Source organism: Pomacea canaliculata, linkage group LG1 (genome assembly GCF_003073045.1).
Source record: "Pomacea canaliculata isolate SZHN2017 linkage group LG1, ASM307304v1, whole genome shotgun sequence".
Lineage (NCBI taxonomy): Eukaryota > Metazoa > Mollusca > Gastropoda > Architaenioglossa > Ampullariidae > Pomacea > Pomacea canaliculata.
In genome coordinates this window covers 4,251,304-4,266,680 of record NC_037590.1, presented here as the reverse complement: position 1 = coordinate 4,266,680, position 15,377 = coordinate 4,251,304, and the positions used below count along the sequence as shown (strand labels likewise).

The 15,377-nt window shown below is 43.8% G+C and overlaps 1 protein-coding gene across 1 annotated transcript in view; it reads left to right on the top strand.

Moving 5' to 3' along the window:
* The window catches only part of LOC112565894 (heparan sulfate glucosamine 3-O-sulfotransferase 6-like), a 52,358-nt gene that overhangs the window by 1,860 nt on the left and 35,121 nt on the right, over window positions 1-15,377 (top strand).

Below are 15,377 nucleotides of genomic sequence, written 5' to 3'. Positions count from 1 at the left end.
GTCCTCGATCAGATAAAAGATGGCTGTATCATGTACTTCGCAGAAGCTGCAGCCAACCCTCTGCTGTGTCATCATGGCTGGTGGGGTATCGGGTTACAATATTAGTACCTCCCTTCCTTCTCCTTCTGTTAGGAGAGAAAAAGAGAAGCTGTTATACTTTAATATTACAATGATTATTGTCATTGGGAAGAGAGTGACAGATGCATTGTCAGAAGACCCCAAATGGCTTGATGTGAGTGTGTGAGAGAGAGAGAAGGGGGTGGGGAGGAAAGAGAATACGGTTTTTAATGTTTTCCCTAGAAGTTGTCTGCGTGTACACTCGCGAGTATGTGTTTAATCATTCAAGATGGAGCAGGCGACATCAGAAGACATTTTTAACTACAAGTCTCATTCAAACTCGTGCAATAAACCACGATGCTTTGTAGGGGCACAAAAAAGGGCCAGACCCACCAAAGCAGATATGAGCTAGACACTTCGCGGTCCAAAGACAGACTCAAACTCAAAGCTTCGGGTGGCTGCACAAAGAGGCGCCGGTCGGGTGGGCAAATTATAGCAACGGCCTTATTCCTGAAGGCGATCGGCGCCTTGAAGTTTGGACGGCCACCCGACTCGGTGAAGTGGAGCGGAATACCTTAGACATCTCTCCTGAGGTGCAGTCAGACGCGACTATAGGGGACAGAAATACTCAAGTAAACAACTGTGGTTTAGAGGAGATTTTTGAAGGAAGAACCCACATTTAATGGGTGCTGTGCACTTCTGCACCGGGTGACCATAGGACGGCCACCTTCTACCCGTCGTGACACATAGTTCACACCCTCACTGAAGGCTGCTCGTGTCTGTGCGACAAATACTTTTAGTCATGTGATGGCCACTTCAAAGGCCTGAAGCTAGAAGACGGGAAGTTAGTGACCAACACTTGAATTCCTCTGGTGCCAGTCATGATTTCAGATAATAAACTTGGTCATAAACCACAGGACAGCTCGGAACAAGGCTCAAGATAAAAACTTTTATTTTTTGGAGGATGGGGGATTGGACGAGGAGTCTGCCATGTAAATATCTTGCTGTTAAAAACAAAAATATGGATAAATATAATAAATAGTTATAATATAATAGTTAGAAGTGGAAGAAAGAGAGGTTAGATCGTTTTAAAACTAATTGTACATCCTTAATGAATGGCCCTTCAGGACCTATTATTCTTATGATCACATCGTTGACAAATACCTGTTTGTATTTATTTTGGGTATTGGACTCTTGACAACCACCTGACAGACTGTTTGCCATGTAAATACTATTAGATCATTTCTGTCATCTGTCTGCACTGTGCCAGGCAACAATGCTACGCTCGTCAATCACCCACACATATATATATATAACAAACATCGTATTGTATATTTTAAGTTGTTGTGTAACAGTGTCAGGTATCTAAAGGCAGGTCAGTTCTGTACACTTGCTCTCACACTGTCTCTGGTACTACTGTTGTCATGACACAGCTGCTGTTGTGATATCTCACTGCCAGTGACAGGAGGTGAGGAGGTCCACCTCTAGCTGCATGTACTGCGTGCGTGGTTGGCATGAGGACTGAGCCGACAAATTCCTGTCCTGAGTCACTGACAGTGTGTCCTGCCATTACACCCACCCTCGACCACACTCTCGGTTATCTGCCAAGACTACAGTGTGGGCGATGTGAGAGTTGACGAGATCGACGCGTGCGCGCGTGTGTCTATATGTATGTGTGTGTGTGTGTCTGTATGTGTGTGTCTGTGTATGTCTCTGTGTGTGTCTGTGTGTCTGTGTGTCTGTGTGTGTGTGTCTGTCTGTGTGTGGTGAGTTGATCGCTGATGCTACAATCAGACTATAGAGATCGAAGGAGATTATCAGTGACGCCCTCGAGAGTGTTATCGATTTGTATCGAGAGATAAAAGAAGAGAGTGGTGTGCACCGTAACACCGGGTGTGTGCTCACCTCTCCAGGTGATGTTGACCGCCATTCTCCACTCGCTGTTTGACCTTCTCTTAGAGTGCGACTGGCCGTCTACAGTCTCGCCTCCTAACGAGGGAGGCTAATGAAGTATGTTTTCTTTCACACTCAATGGTCGTGCATGTGTGAGAGAGGGAATGAAAGAGGAGAGAAGGAAGAGAGATAATTCGGTATTATATGTCTGCATTATTGTGAGATGAAACTATGTCACTTCCTATGAAACTATGAAACTCAACCCCTTCCTCACCTCGAGTGAAAATGCACGATGATCATTCATAAACTTTTGGTGTTTGACGGTCATATATTCTCGGACTTGAATTAATGAAATTTATTCATTTATGTTAATTTTTACATTCTGTTTTATTTTGTTAATCCAAGATTCTTTATTCTTTCACCCTCTAATGAGTACTTAGTTACATATTCACACACATTCCATCTATATATAATATCTCTCACTCACACCAACCCACCCTCTCACCCACCCAGACACACATTCACTGGTCAGTTTTTAACAGCTAATATATTAAAAGCTAGTTTTCTCCATCACTTTCCTCCTTCTAGCCATTTAAAAATCCTTTAAAACTTATCTCCACATGTAATCAAGTAAATCAAAGTATATAAACACATGTAAACGAGGGATAATTTTTTTTAAGGGATGTATATGCCCGTCTCTCATTCTTACCTAAGGCACAGATGCATACACATACTCACATCAACTTGTATATATTTATATAATATTTCTCTCATTCTCTCACACTGGCTAGTCAAGTATCTCTCTCGCACACTATTGATTCTTCTGGATCACCGACCTCTGTAATAAGTAAGATATCGAGCTAATCTAGCGAGGGTTTTTTAATTTCTTGAAGTTAATAAAGAATGGAACTTACAGGCATTAGGATTGTGAGTATAGTAAAGACATAAATTAACTATACGCTGGCCAGCAAATTAATTTTTACAAATACTTGAGCTTTTCCTATAGCTTTTCACAATGACGACGACAACGACAATAATTAAGGGAGTCAGGTGACCCTCACCCCACCTCTCTCCCAAATAAAATAATAAGGGAGTATTTTAATTTTAGTTGTTACTATTAAATTGAGTAAATCTTAAACAACATTAATACTTTAATTTTTTTCAAACCAAAATTCATTATTCATGATAAATCCAGTGAGACCACAGCATCGTTGATTTAAAGAGTGAACATACACGAGCGTTTAATAAAATTCTCGAGTATCAAAATCTTGTTTCCACACATCACGCTTCATGGCATTCATCGTCTCCATTTCTGAATAAAATTTATGGGATGGTGGAACAAAAAAATCGAAGGACTGAAGGCTTTTAAATGAACTTCAATAAAAGATTGATCAGATTTATAACAATACGATTCGCTCCATTTGACCGCACCATCTCCCAGCTCCGCTTTGCCCGATTGTCTGCCCCGCAGGGTGACAGGGTGGGCTCCCTTGTTGAGACCAGCTGCCCCGGGCAGTATCAGGGCAGCATCATGGCAGCATGGTAGCTCGCTTGTGATGACACTACATGATTAAACTAACGTGCCGGCCTCGTTCCGATCTTGACCACAGGACGGCCACTCCCAACGGCTGTTGCATACCACGCTGTAAACCCTCGTCAACGAACCACTTGGGTTTTCCCACAAATGAAAACAGGAAATGACGGAGAAGAAAACCTCGTCCATGCCTGGAAGCAGAACAAGTTCGGCTTGCGATTTTATTTTTCGAAAGATGCGCCCGAAGCGGTAGTTGCTGGCTTGCTAGTCACAATCTGATTAAAGTAAGCAAAGGAAATCCATCTGAACAACAAGCTGGCTTTTAGCGGGATAGTATCGAGCTGATAATGTGGATGTGTCAAAGTGGATGTATAATAATAATACAAAGTGGATGAGTCAAAGTGGATGCGTGGAAGCGAATGCTTCAATGTGGATGTGTCAATGCATTCGCCAAAATCGTCGGTGTTCAGAGATAAAACATCTAAGATGAGGGAGGATATTTGCAGATAATGTTTGCTGCCGAGTCTTCCGATGGAGCTTGAAGAACGGCAGCTCGCAAGGAAGAACCTTGTCCTTGTGTGCAAAGAAGTCCGTGTACTCCAGTCTGGGACAGCTGCCTCTGAACAGATTTTTTTTTCCTCGAGAACAGGGAGTCGTGATGGATGGACAGTACCAGAGTTAATCGTTACTGGAGAAATGATGGTTTTCTTGGGAAAAAGGAAGAGGATTGTAGGGGTGAAGAAAAAACTGTAGAGGAGCATGTGCTGAAAAAACAGACTTCACTGCGAGGGTGAAGTGAAATCGTAGGATGAAATGTAGGACCACTGAAGCTCTCGCCGTGTCATGTTCTGACACTTTTGATGTATTTGGTTGCGTGTAAAGCTCTGGCCAAGATCACACAAATGCTGCTGAAGATATCAAATTCAGTAAATTATCCGTTCCAATGGAAGGAATCCACAAAAGTGCATTCGCAGTGAGCTACATTCTTCATAATTGGGGAAATAGATACTTAGATTATGGACACAGATTGCGAAATGGGAGTCAAACGAACTGCTGGTGTTAAATGAACATTTCGATTTGCTCAAATTATACGATATCGAGATACGAGGAATAGTCAAATAAAAAGTACTAAACACTAAGCAAATACAAATCCAACTTCCGGTATGTTTCATTTGACGACCTATTAAATAAATGGCGCAGATGGTGAGTTGTTTTATACTTTAGGAATTGGTCTAACCGTCCACAATTAAAGCTGCTAACCGGCACTTTTTTTGTTTGCTAGTAAATAAACATGGTGACCGACGCAGTGATCTGTTAAAGGAAGATATCTAGAGACATTGTAGGAGCTCTCTAGTGTCTGCCGCCATCTTACAGTCGTGACGCAGAGACAATCGTTTGGCGCAGGTGCACGTGCGCGGCGCGCGCGAACGTGAGACGCTGATGAGAGAATCATCGTCGTCTGCAACCCCCGGGTAAAAGTTATCTACCTCCACCCACCTCCTCTCAACCTTCTTCCTTCCTCACTCCCCAGTGATGCTGAAGGTGCGATGTGCATCTTACATAGGAACAACACCGAGCGCTCGTGCCAACGGTTCGTCAAGGGTTTATGGTGGGGGACTCCGTCAATGAGGGATGCACGCGCTGAGGCGGATGGTGGCAGGAGTGTTTGAGGAGTGGGGTGGGGTGGTTCCCTTCCTGCTGTTAACATTCGTACATGTTGATCGACGCCCAGCGCAGGCGTTGACTGAAGCTAAAACACTGGAGGTACGAACTGTGTACCTCTGAGGTTAGCTGAGACTTCGGAGGTACATGTTGCCGGTGCAGCGAGGAGTTTCCTTTCCTCTGTCGTCGTTGTCATTGCCATTTCTTCCCCTCCCGAGTCCCTGATGACTTGTCCTTTGAAGGTGGTGTAGGGTTGTGCGCGCGGCGCGCGAGGGTCTCGCAGATGCACGGTGCGCATGCGTGAAACTCTAGCCGCCAGCGCCGCACGTCTTTGTCGGGGCCTTCACAAAGGCCGATAACCCTGGAAAACCGTCGGACAATGCGAATTAGCGGCCGTGAACGTGTTGGCCGATGTGCACCCGGCGCGTGAAAACTGATAGACGGCGGTACGGAGGGCGGACTGGTACACGGGGTGTGAAGTGCACGGCCAGCAAACACACGTCTGAACACTACAGCAGTTCACATGAACACAGCGCACCCTGGTGGCCATCACCACCACAGACCAGTCTACACACTTGTCTGTCTGTGTGTCTGTTCACGTTCGAGTGTTTATGTTTTTATGTTATATATACATGGATGAAAAGGATTCTTTCTTAGGACCTACTTTTCCAACTTTTCGTGATCGTAGATGTCGTTGCTGTCGCCTGCGTGATGTGAAGGGAAATGGCGGCAGGACAGACTGTGAGAAATGTTTAAATATGGAGAACAGAGATCGATACTACAGCTGGCGAGTGACAGTACTGATGAGAAATATAAATAAAACACAAGTGAACAAATAAGTGTTCAGAGGACATGACTGGTCGACTGGAGCATGGAGATGATTTACCAACCATATTTCCCAAGTGGACCTTTCATGTTAAGACAAATTAAAGTTTAGAAAGGCTTGTCACAAACTGTTTTGTCCTATTTGAGTTTAGTCTTTAGTGTTAGCTAGACTTCTGACGTTCCCATGGCGCCCACAGGCACGGAGAGTGACGTGACGAGGCGCGTTCTCTTACCCTCGCCCCATACCTCACCACCAACACCACCACCACCACCACCACCACCAACTTTTTCACATTTTCCTCCGCACTTCTCTCCCTCCCTCCCTCACTCTCCAGTATGCACGCACACGCACACACATGCGTGTGCGTCTGCTTTCTCTCGGTGCAGGCCGGCCAGAAAGCCTGCCATCCATGCCCGCGCCACGCAGTCTTCTCATCCCGTAACACGGAGTGGGCGTGCTTTGCACCCAGACACACCGTCTGCGCCAAATTGCAGCAAATTGTATGGCAGCCCTTCCTCGGCTGTTTTTCTTCTTCCACCAGCGAGTGCACCGAGCGGAAGATGTCATCTACAAACTCTCGGGCAGAAGGTGTGCCCACCGACCCTCGGGTGTTGCAGGGTCTCTTCCTGACAGGGTCAGTCGTGCTTGTTCCACGGGCAGAAGGGGGGAGGGCAAGAGCCGGGCAGTAATTTTGTATGTGTGCTTTATATTTTACAAATTTGCTTTCCAAAAAATAAAATAAAAGCTCAGTTTCATGTCGGTGCAGGTTCTGCCTCACGTGTCTCAACAATTAGTGTCGAGCAGACACAACGGCCATGATTGTTGTGAGAAGTTTTAGGTGAAGTCCTTGTGAACATATCCTAGCCCACATATCGCACATTCTCCTTTTTCTCTTTTTTTTCTTTCAATCTCTCATACATATTTACATACACTAAACATAAATAACATGAAGTGCAACTCTGCAAAAATATTTTTCGAACTGTTCGGTTCGCCGATCATACCTGTGTGAGATGTGTGCTGAATATATTGCAGAAAAGTCCGTTTTTCTTTGTTTGCAAAAAGTTCTTATTTGTTTCTGTGAAAACAGTACACAGACATAGGTTTCTCTTGTATAATAGCTCTGCTACTAAATGCAATATATGCTGGTTTATATTATCTCCGCTACTGAATGTAATAAATATTGGTTGTATATTATCTCCGCCATTTATTCAGTAGCTGTGATTATAGTCAGTTGACTGGTCTGCCTACTCGTCTTCCTCTGTAGATATCTGACACTATCCATCCTTTACCTTTTCCCCATTCTAACAAATACTACAATAACCTAATAATGTGATGCTAGTGTTAACAAAAATAGTAATGATACTGTGTAACCATGCTAAATATTTATATCTAGCGACAATGAAAAGAAAAAATATTCTTCGATAACACATATTCTTCATCGAATCTGTCTTAGATATTTTCCTTGGTATATGTTGTATGCTATTTTTTTTAATTCTCCCAAAAGCTTATCAAAACAAATAAGTCAATAGTCGGGCAGTTGATGGTTTCTACACTGTCCATGTTGATGTGAAGGTGGAGGGATGTATATGGAGGGCAAATACAGAGAAAGGAGAGGGGCGGTCATGGTTGTGTTGGTGGGAGAGGGAAGTGACAGTATGGATGTTAGCTTGCAATCTTATAACCTGTTTATTTATTTTTGTAAAATGTGTCTATGAGTAAGTAGTAAGTAGGAATATATGTCACTGTGTTTATGCATAGGTTTGTTTATACTTTGAAATCTTATGTACATGGACATTTTAAGAAGTTCTGATTTATTCCAGATGTTATGTTCTATATTGTAAATATAAATAAATATATGTATGGTGCCAGTCGAGGATGAAAAACAATTGTCCGGTTGACTAAGACAGCAGCCATCCCTGATAATGTGAAATCATGCCTGAGGAAAAATGAATAAAAAAACAGATGATGGAATCGCAGTTGTTGACTAGTTCTATGTAAAAGACAGACTGTAGGGGAGAAAAACAAGACTCCGATGTGCGATATGAAGATATGATTAAAAACAACTAACCCTGTAGCTAGAGTGCTAGGAACACTAGAAAGATGCCAGAAACTTTTTTCAAGCTCTCCAAGGCCAGGAAAAAAGAGATAACGAGTAGAAAATACAAAGTTTTGTTTTCGTTTGAAAAACAGCGAATAGGATAGAGTGGGGAAAAGTGAGAGAATAATTCTTTAGCTGATGCAACATTCCATCTTATTTGTGAAGAGTTCTTGTTGATGCTGGCCCTGTCTGCTCACTCGGGTAGCGACGAAGTTCGCTGTAAACAACTGGCTGCCATGTAAACAAAGGTCAACAGTTGGCAACCCCAGCGAAGCAGGTGACGAGATGTTGCAGCCCGCAATAAAATATAAAAAGTGATTTGAGTTTCTAGCAGGAAATGCCAAAGAGCTACTTCTACCTTAGCTTTTTGAATGGTCTACAGTTTTGTCCATCCACCCTGTCCACCTTCGTGACAGAGCCAACGGCCTGAGGAAAATATTTCATGGTACTGACCGTTGAAATGTTATTAACTCTGAGCCTCCCACCTGGCCCCGCCTTTTTTTATTTTTTAAGTGACATGTGACAGAAAAAGCCAACCTGTAATTTGCAACAGGAGTGAGGGTGGTCAGACACACAGCAGGTCCACCCAGAAGGGGTGTGGGCCGAGACCCGGTGGTATTCATCTCAACATCTCCAACAGCGACATCACCATTGTGAGCTAAACGGTCTGAACGAGGTCTTCAACCTTCAGGTACCCGCTTGACATACCCACAGGTAAGCAGATAGACATGGTCAGGTGGACGTGGTGGGCACCCTGCGGGTGTCCCAGGCAGATAGAAGGTCGAGGCTCTGGTCAAAGACTGGGAAGACTACAGAAAGGACAGACCGATGAGTCCGCCCAGCCCCCGCCACCCCGGCGGTGGCAGCCGTCTGTAGCCTCTTTGTGACGTGGGTTTGAACTTTGGGGTCAATCTAATTCCGTCACGGGGCAAGTGTATTGACGGGAGAGAGGACAAGGAAGGGGTGTGTGGGGGAGGTAGGGGAGAGGTGGTTGCATCCCTTCAAAATCGAGCGTTGACAAGAAAATGGCCCACTAAGTGCTGCCTAGGAAGAAATCGCCAGAAAGCGGCTCTTGGTGATTTGAAAGAAACCACATTTCCCGTCGTGCTCTCCTGTGAGACTTCCCCGCATTTTCTTCTCTCCAGCCTTCCTCTTCTTAGCTCGGCAGCTTAGAAAATGGCAATCCCTGTACAGTAGAGTCGGTAGAAGTCTTACTACGACTGTAGCGTCATCATCATCATCATCATCATCATCATCATCATGGTCATCTCATCAAATTTCTCTGACTTAAATGCGACTTTAAATTAAATCTTGAAAATAACTTGGAATGCTGCTATTTATCAGAGAATACAATCCTCGCTAAACAAGTCATGCTCGTCGTTGATGTGATTTCGCCGACAGACAGCGAGTGCAGCGATGACTATCTCGCCGAGGGGAGGGGTTCGCATCTTCCCTTTGACGAGGTCGCGCGTCTCTCGTTTCCAGTGGCTTTATTCGCACGACACGCGCTATTTGCACGACAAAGTGTCACGATCTGTGTGTCATCCCTGGCATCAAGAAAGCAAACATCACCAAATAAACCCTCACACCGCCAGACAAAACCTGCCGGCCGCTGCCCGCCTCCCCCATGGCCGGCCAAGAAAAGTCCCTCTCAGCCAATACTCAGGGCAACAAAGCAAACACTGATTGGCGCTCACGCCTCTCGCTAGAGCTGCTGCCCCTGTCACGAGTGTTTCAAAATCGTTGTTTGGAAACACGCTTGAAGCCAACTGTCCTCGACTTTACAACTGTCTTCAGGCGGTGATGGCGAGTAACACCTTTGTCTGCCTGAAGTAACCGTCGTCTGTTGGAAAGGTCTAAAATATGTCTAACGGTCCTTTGTAGTGACGTAGGAAGACGCTTGTCTTTGGTGAGGGTTGGGGATGGTGATGATAATGGGGTGGTGGTGGTGGTGGTGGTGGTGGTGGTGGTGGCAAACTCCATGTTGACAGTGAACGACGTTTACATTCTTGCTTCCTGATATCTTTTTTGAGAGGACGGCCACTTGCACTTCCGGGTTTATCTGACTTCTTTCAATTCATCCTCTCGTTTGATCTGTTTATCCTCCATCCCATCCTTTCTTTTTTCTATCTTCATGTTCGTGTGTGTGTGTTACGGTTGATGTTCCAGCGGTTCTGTAAGCCTTTCTGACAAATTACAATCATTGTAGCGACACGAGAAGGGGGAGACTTGATAGTTTAATGATAAGGACGAGTTCCCCAACCGACGCGGTTTTCCCATAAAGCAGTGCGCTCCTCACAGCGCCATGGATAACGGCCTGTAACAGACGGCCTCTTCCTTCCCTCGCCTGAAGTAAAATACTTTATGTTGCTCTTTCTTCCTGCTAAAACCTGAACTTTGGAGGGAATAATAAACCGTATTCCTGACCCGACTATTTTTCTCTGCTTTTCTTGGTAATAAAAGAGGGTCCATCATCTTCTTCCAGTCTCATATCATTTGAGCATCATCTCAGTTGAGCCTAATTCACTTCTCCTTCCTTACACTAATGATATCTCTCCTCTCGTGTTGGAAGTCTCTGACTCATCTGCTTCTATCCCAAGCCAAATAAATAAACAAATAAAAAATAAATAATGTCAAGACTAAGAGTCCTTACTTCACATCACTCTTCTCACTCGCTGTGTCCCTTGAAACAAGCGACAGTGATGAGCACACCTATGACAAAGACCGAGATGGCATCTGCGGATTAATTTCCCAAATTAATTTTCTCACCGACGAGGGCGAGCGCCCGGACGACCCCTGTGACACCCTCCTGGCGACGACTGCGCGTGCGTGCCCAATAGTCGGAATTATTCCTCGTTTTACGATTGTTCGTGCTCGTTATTCGGGATTATTCATTTTACGATCGCGAGCCGAGCCTGCTGGTCGTCAGGTCTCCTTGAACCACATCGCCTCCATTCCCTTGTGGACAGCGCCCCCTGTCGCCATTGCTAGCTGTCGGCAGACAATCAAAAAGGAAGCACAAGAACTTGAGCTGCGATTCCCAAGAAACCATAGTTACCACAAACAGAAAGGAAAATAATCCGTTCACTCACTCTTGAAGGAGGGAACTAAGCCTTGCAGAGTGACAGAGTAGATAATAAGACTGAGAGACAGAGACCTCACAGAAGTCATGTTGAGCAGCAGAATATCTACTGGAAAGTGTCTAAACAGATCGTTTGCCTGGATACGATTAGAAAAAAGCTGTTTCCTCCATCTCTCTGTCCCCCTCTCTATCACTTCCTTTCTCCTCCAAGGTCCTTCCTCATCCCGTGTGTGTGTCAATAACACAATGTTCACCGCACGGCCTGCTCATGGTGCGAGGACAGCACTCACAACTGATGATTTCGATTTTCTATCATCAGCCCCTCGTCTCACACTCGTGTAGTATTCGCAACCCGAGTGCGACATTTTCTTTCTGATCGGTTGATGTTCATTTTAAACTAATAATTCCTAAAATATGGGAACACAATTATGCTTAATTGTCAGTTTATGTCTTCAAACATTGGCATTCTCACCAGCTACTGAGAAAAATTAGTCCTCCTACACTGGAGAGTTCTGTTGCGTATATGTAGTATTTGTGGAAAGTCAGTTCATGTCTTTTAGTCAGATGAAGAATCATCATGTCGTGTTCAAGAAGCAAAGTTTTGCCCAGAAAAGAAAACTGCTGATTTTGGAATACAGACCTACATATTTGAACTTTATTTAGAAGCTTACGACTGATTTTTTTTTTTAAATAATAAAAATATCCAAACGGAGTTAGCTCGACAGTCTCGGTAGTAAATCTTCTCGACATCAAACTTTAATATGCAAGAATCACGGTCACTGCATTGTTATTCGTTGAATTATTATTGATTGTGTGTTACTAAGTGGGCGGATTTGAGTTTATTTTCCATGTTAATAAATTATAAACACATTTTAAATGTGCCTTCGTCTAAAATAAACTCCTGTAACCTTTTCGTTAGATGGTTCAGTTTCCAGGATTGCAGTTTTTTTTAAGAGTTACAGTTGACTGCTGATAATGACTTTTACCATTAAAATATAACATTATGAACATTTTATATATTTTTATTGATGTAAAGACTTATTTCTCCTCATTCGGATGCATGGAAAATTTCCTGTTTGCTTACTTCGCAGTGTTTCTGTTCAGCTCCTCATAAGCTTGTCCCCTCAATTCTTTGTTAGCTGTCCTACCATCCTCCTGTTTGAACTCAGCTCATGCAGGCAAGGTTATTTTTAGAAATACTTCCCTTTCGTCACTTCCTGTTTTCTCCACAAATCCAGAAAACATTAATGTAATATTTATCGTGCTTCTTAGTCATAAAATACCACCGGATCATGTTTTTGTGATATTTTATTTCTATTTCCAGAGATTTTTCGCTGAGTGCTCATGTTTCCTTTTAACAGCTCTGCGGCTCTTTCTTTCATCTCCCTTCTGCTCTGTCTGCAACATTTGCTGCGAAAACCTTTTCTCTTCTTTTTTCTTTTTTTCGTCGCTGATTCTCGCTGTTTTTTTTTTTTCCTCATCTTTTTTAGTTCTTGTTCAAACTCTCTTTCTGTTTCTCTACAACACCTCCCTTGTGTGTCTGTGTGTCTGTGTTTGTGTGTGTTAATCACAAGAAAATAAACTTATTTACCCGCCACCAACACAGTTGATGCAATAGCACCCGTAACAAAGTGCATATCGTTCGTGTGTCCCTCCGCCAGACCCACCCCTGGTGCAGCCCGGTGCCTGCGCACACTTGCTCCTCCCTGTCAATAAGACAGCCTCTCTGGGGGGGTCTCTCATCCGCCTGAATGCGATAAATTGTGAATGGTGTTATTCTATTGTCCGTGACGAGTCCCTCGGGGTCCTGCCCCGGTCAGCCCTTCACAGCGCGCGGACACTTGGCCTCCATCTTGGAGACACGCGGGCACGAGCACGGGAGGGGCGGGGATGTCGGTGGGCAGTCCTGAGGGGGACGAGGACACACACACAATCAATAAAAATATATTTCTTCTAGTGGGACACCCGGGGTTAGAGGTGGTCTGAGTGTGCGGGGCTAGGGATGAGATTGAACCTGTGAACAGATTAAATTGTATTTGTTTTCTGTTTGTTGTTGGTCGGTCGTGAAAAGCAAGCTGTTGTTGGATGTCTTTTTCTTATACATCGAATATAAACAGAAAGAAAAATTTGAATCATGATAAGAAACAACTTGGTATAGTCGTCGTCACGAACATTGGGAAATGAGTTGAAACTAAAGCTCAATCAGTCGCAACATACACAAAGAAACAGTACTAATGATGGAATCTCCGTATAAAAACCAATACAACCAGTGATAAAAAGAGAAAACTACTTTTTTCTCGTGGGAAAGTTCATATTTTCCGAATATAAATTCGTATAAAAGGGTGGCCCTAGAGCCGGGTGGATGAGAGACCAGCGGACAGTGACGACAAGAGGGTGTCGACTGGTTGTTGAAGCGAGGCTGTGTTTAGTCTGTGTGTTGTGTACACAGTCGTATCTCGCCCTCGCCATCACTTTGTCAAGATGAGGAATCAATACAACACTCGGCTCATGGCTGACATGTCATGGCGGTTGGCCTGTGTCGCCGTCCGATCTCGTGAGAGTCGACGAGAGGTCGTCATCTCATTGTCGACCGACAATGATCAGTTGTGTCATCGGCGGTGGTGATAGTAAGGACAGTGGTGGTGGTGGAGGTGGTGGTGGTAAGATGAAGGGTGGAAGTAAAGTTTTAAAGAGAAGTTTTAAAGATCGCATTCGTAGAGAAGTTCTATTATCATCAACATATTACTGGATGCTAAATTCTCCGATTTCTCTCCTACATCATGTTTTTATCGATTACAAAAAGTCTCTGTTTCCTGAATGTGTCTCGAACCACCCACATTAACGTAGTCGAAATGTAATCCTTTTATTTTTTCTACTTACTCCTCAGCAGACATTGCTGTAATAGGACTGCTTTTGTCTTTGTGGAAAGTCGAGTCTTGTTTTCACATTTCTAGGGGTAAATTTGAGCTTTTCGAAATTTGAACTTTTTTTTTTTTAACAGATCGTGTCCATAAATCAGTTTAACCGACTTTTTTTCCTTGCCTTATCACTGTCACTATCGCCAACCCACCAGCATCATAGATACCACAGTTGTCTCCTCCGCCACCTCCTCTGTCGTGTTGTGTTTTGTTGTTTGTGGTTGTCCCTGACACCTTTCATTCCTGATGCACTCACTGGACTTCTTGTAGACAGGAGTCACCATCCCTGAGCTGGAGAAAGCAGTAATTACAGTTCTTGCTTTGCGAGAATCACAGGTGTTTTCTTTTGTTTGTTGTCACCTGAAATGTAATCAATCATTTCTTCCCTTTTTTTTATTTTTTTTTTTAACAAGTGCTCTGAGCTGCGCAAATCAGACTCGAACACCAGTAAAGGGGAGGTTTGTCACAAGGGGCATGGTTTACTGGCCAGGAACAGGGAGGGTGGGCTTTAAAAAACTCAAAAAAAAAATTCTCAGTCATCTGACCTCTGCTATATTTTCGTAGTGACTCCCTCGTCCCACCCTCGTCCCACTTCTCCCCACCTTCCACATCCCCCATCTTGTGGTGTGATGGTCAGCAAGTCCAACAGCCACTACAAAAGTTGTCATAGAAGCTCGACAAAGTTTTACTCAGTCTCCACAAAAGCTAACCGTTATCAGTTGTTTCGGTGGAAAAGTAGACAAGGTATCATTATCAATCCTGATTTGTTGTACGAAGTCCGAGATATAATCCCTTCACCATTGTCCGTTAATCCTGGTCTACAGTCGGGCAGTGTAGGTGTTGTTGTTTGAGAGCTGGTCAAAGTGTCAAGGGTTCGCTTCTCGCCATCTCTTCACCACCACCACCATCCCCACCTCCTTTCTCGTTTGAATAATCGCCTTATTTATTTAGTCGGGTGTGAATAAAACTGTAGAGAATTTAAACCCTGTGGTCTTGCATTTAAAAAATGTAAATGAAGATGTACCACACTAAACCCTTTAGCGAAGGCAACATACAGACCTACATGACATATTTTGTCTTCCTAACAGTTCCCGGATATTATTTAACATTTACAATGTGTTTCCTGTTATCTACACACATTGTGCAGTCGTCCTTCACACTCTCTGTTGTAGTGTTTGTGGGTTTGCCACGAGCAATCACATGAAAAATATTATTTGAATTTTGTGACACGAAGTGCGGGTGGGCTACAAAATATAAAGAAAAAAATAAGTAAGTCAAAATGTATAAAACATATCTATTGCTATAAA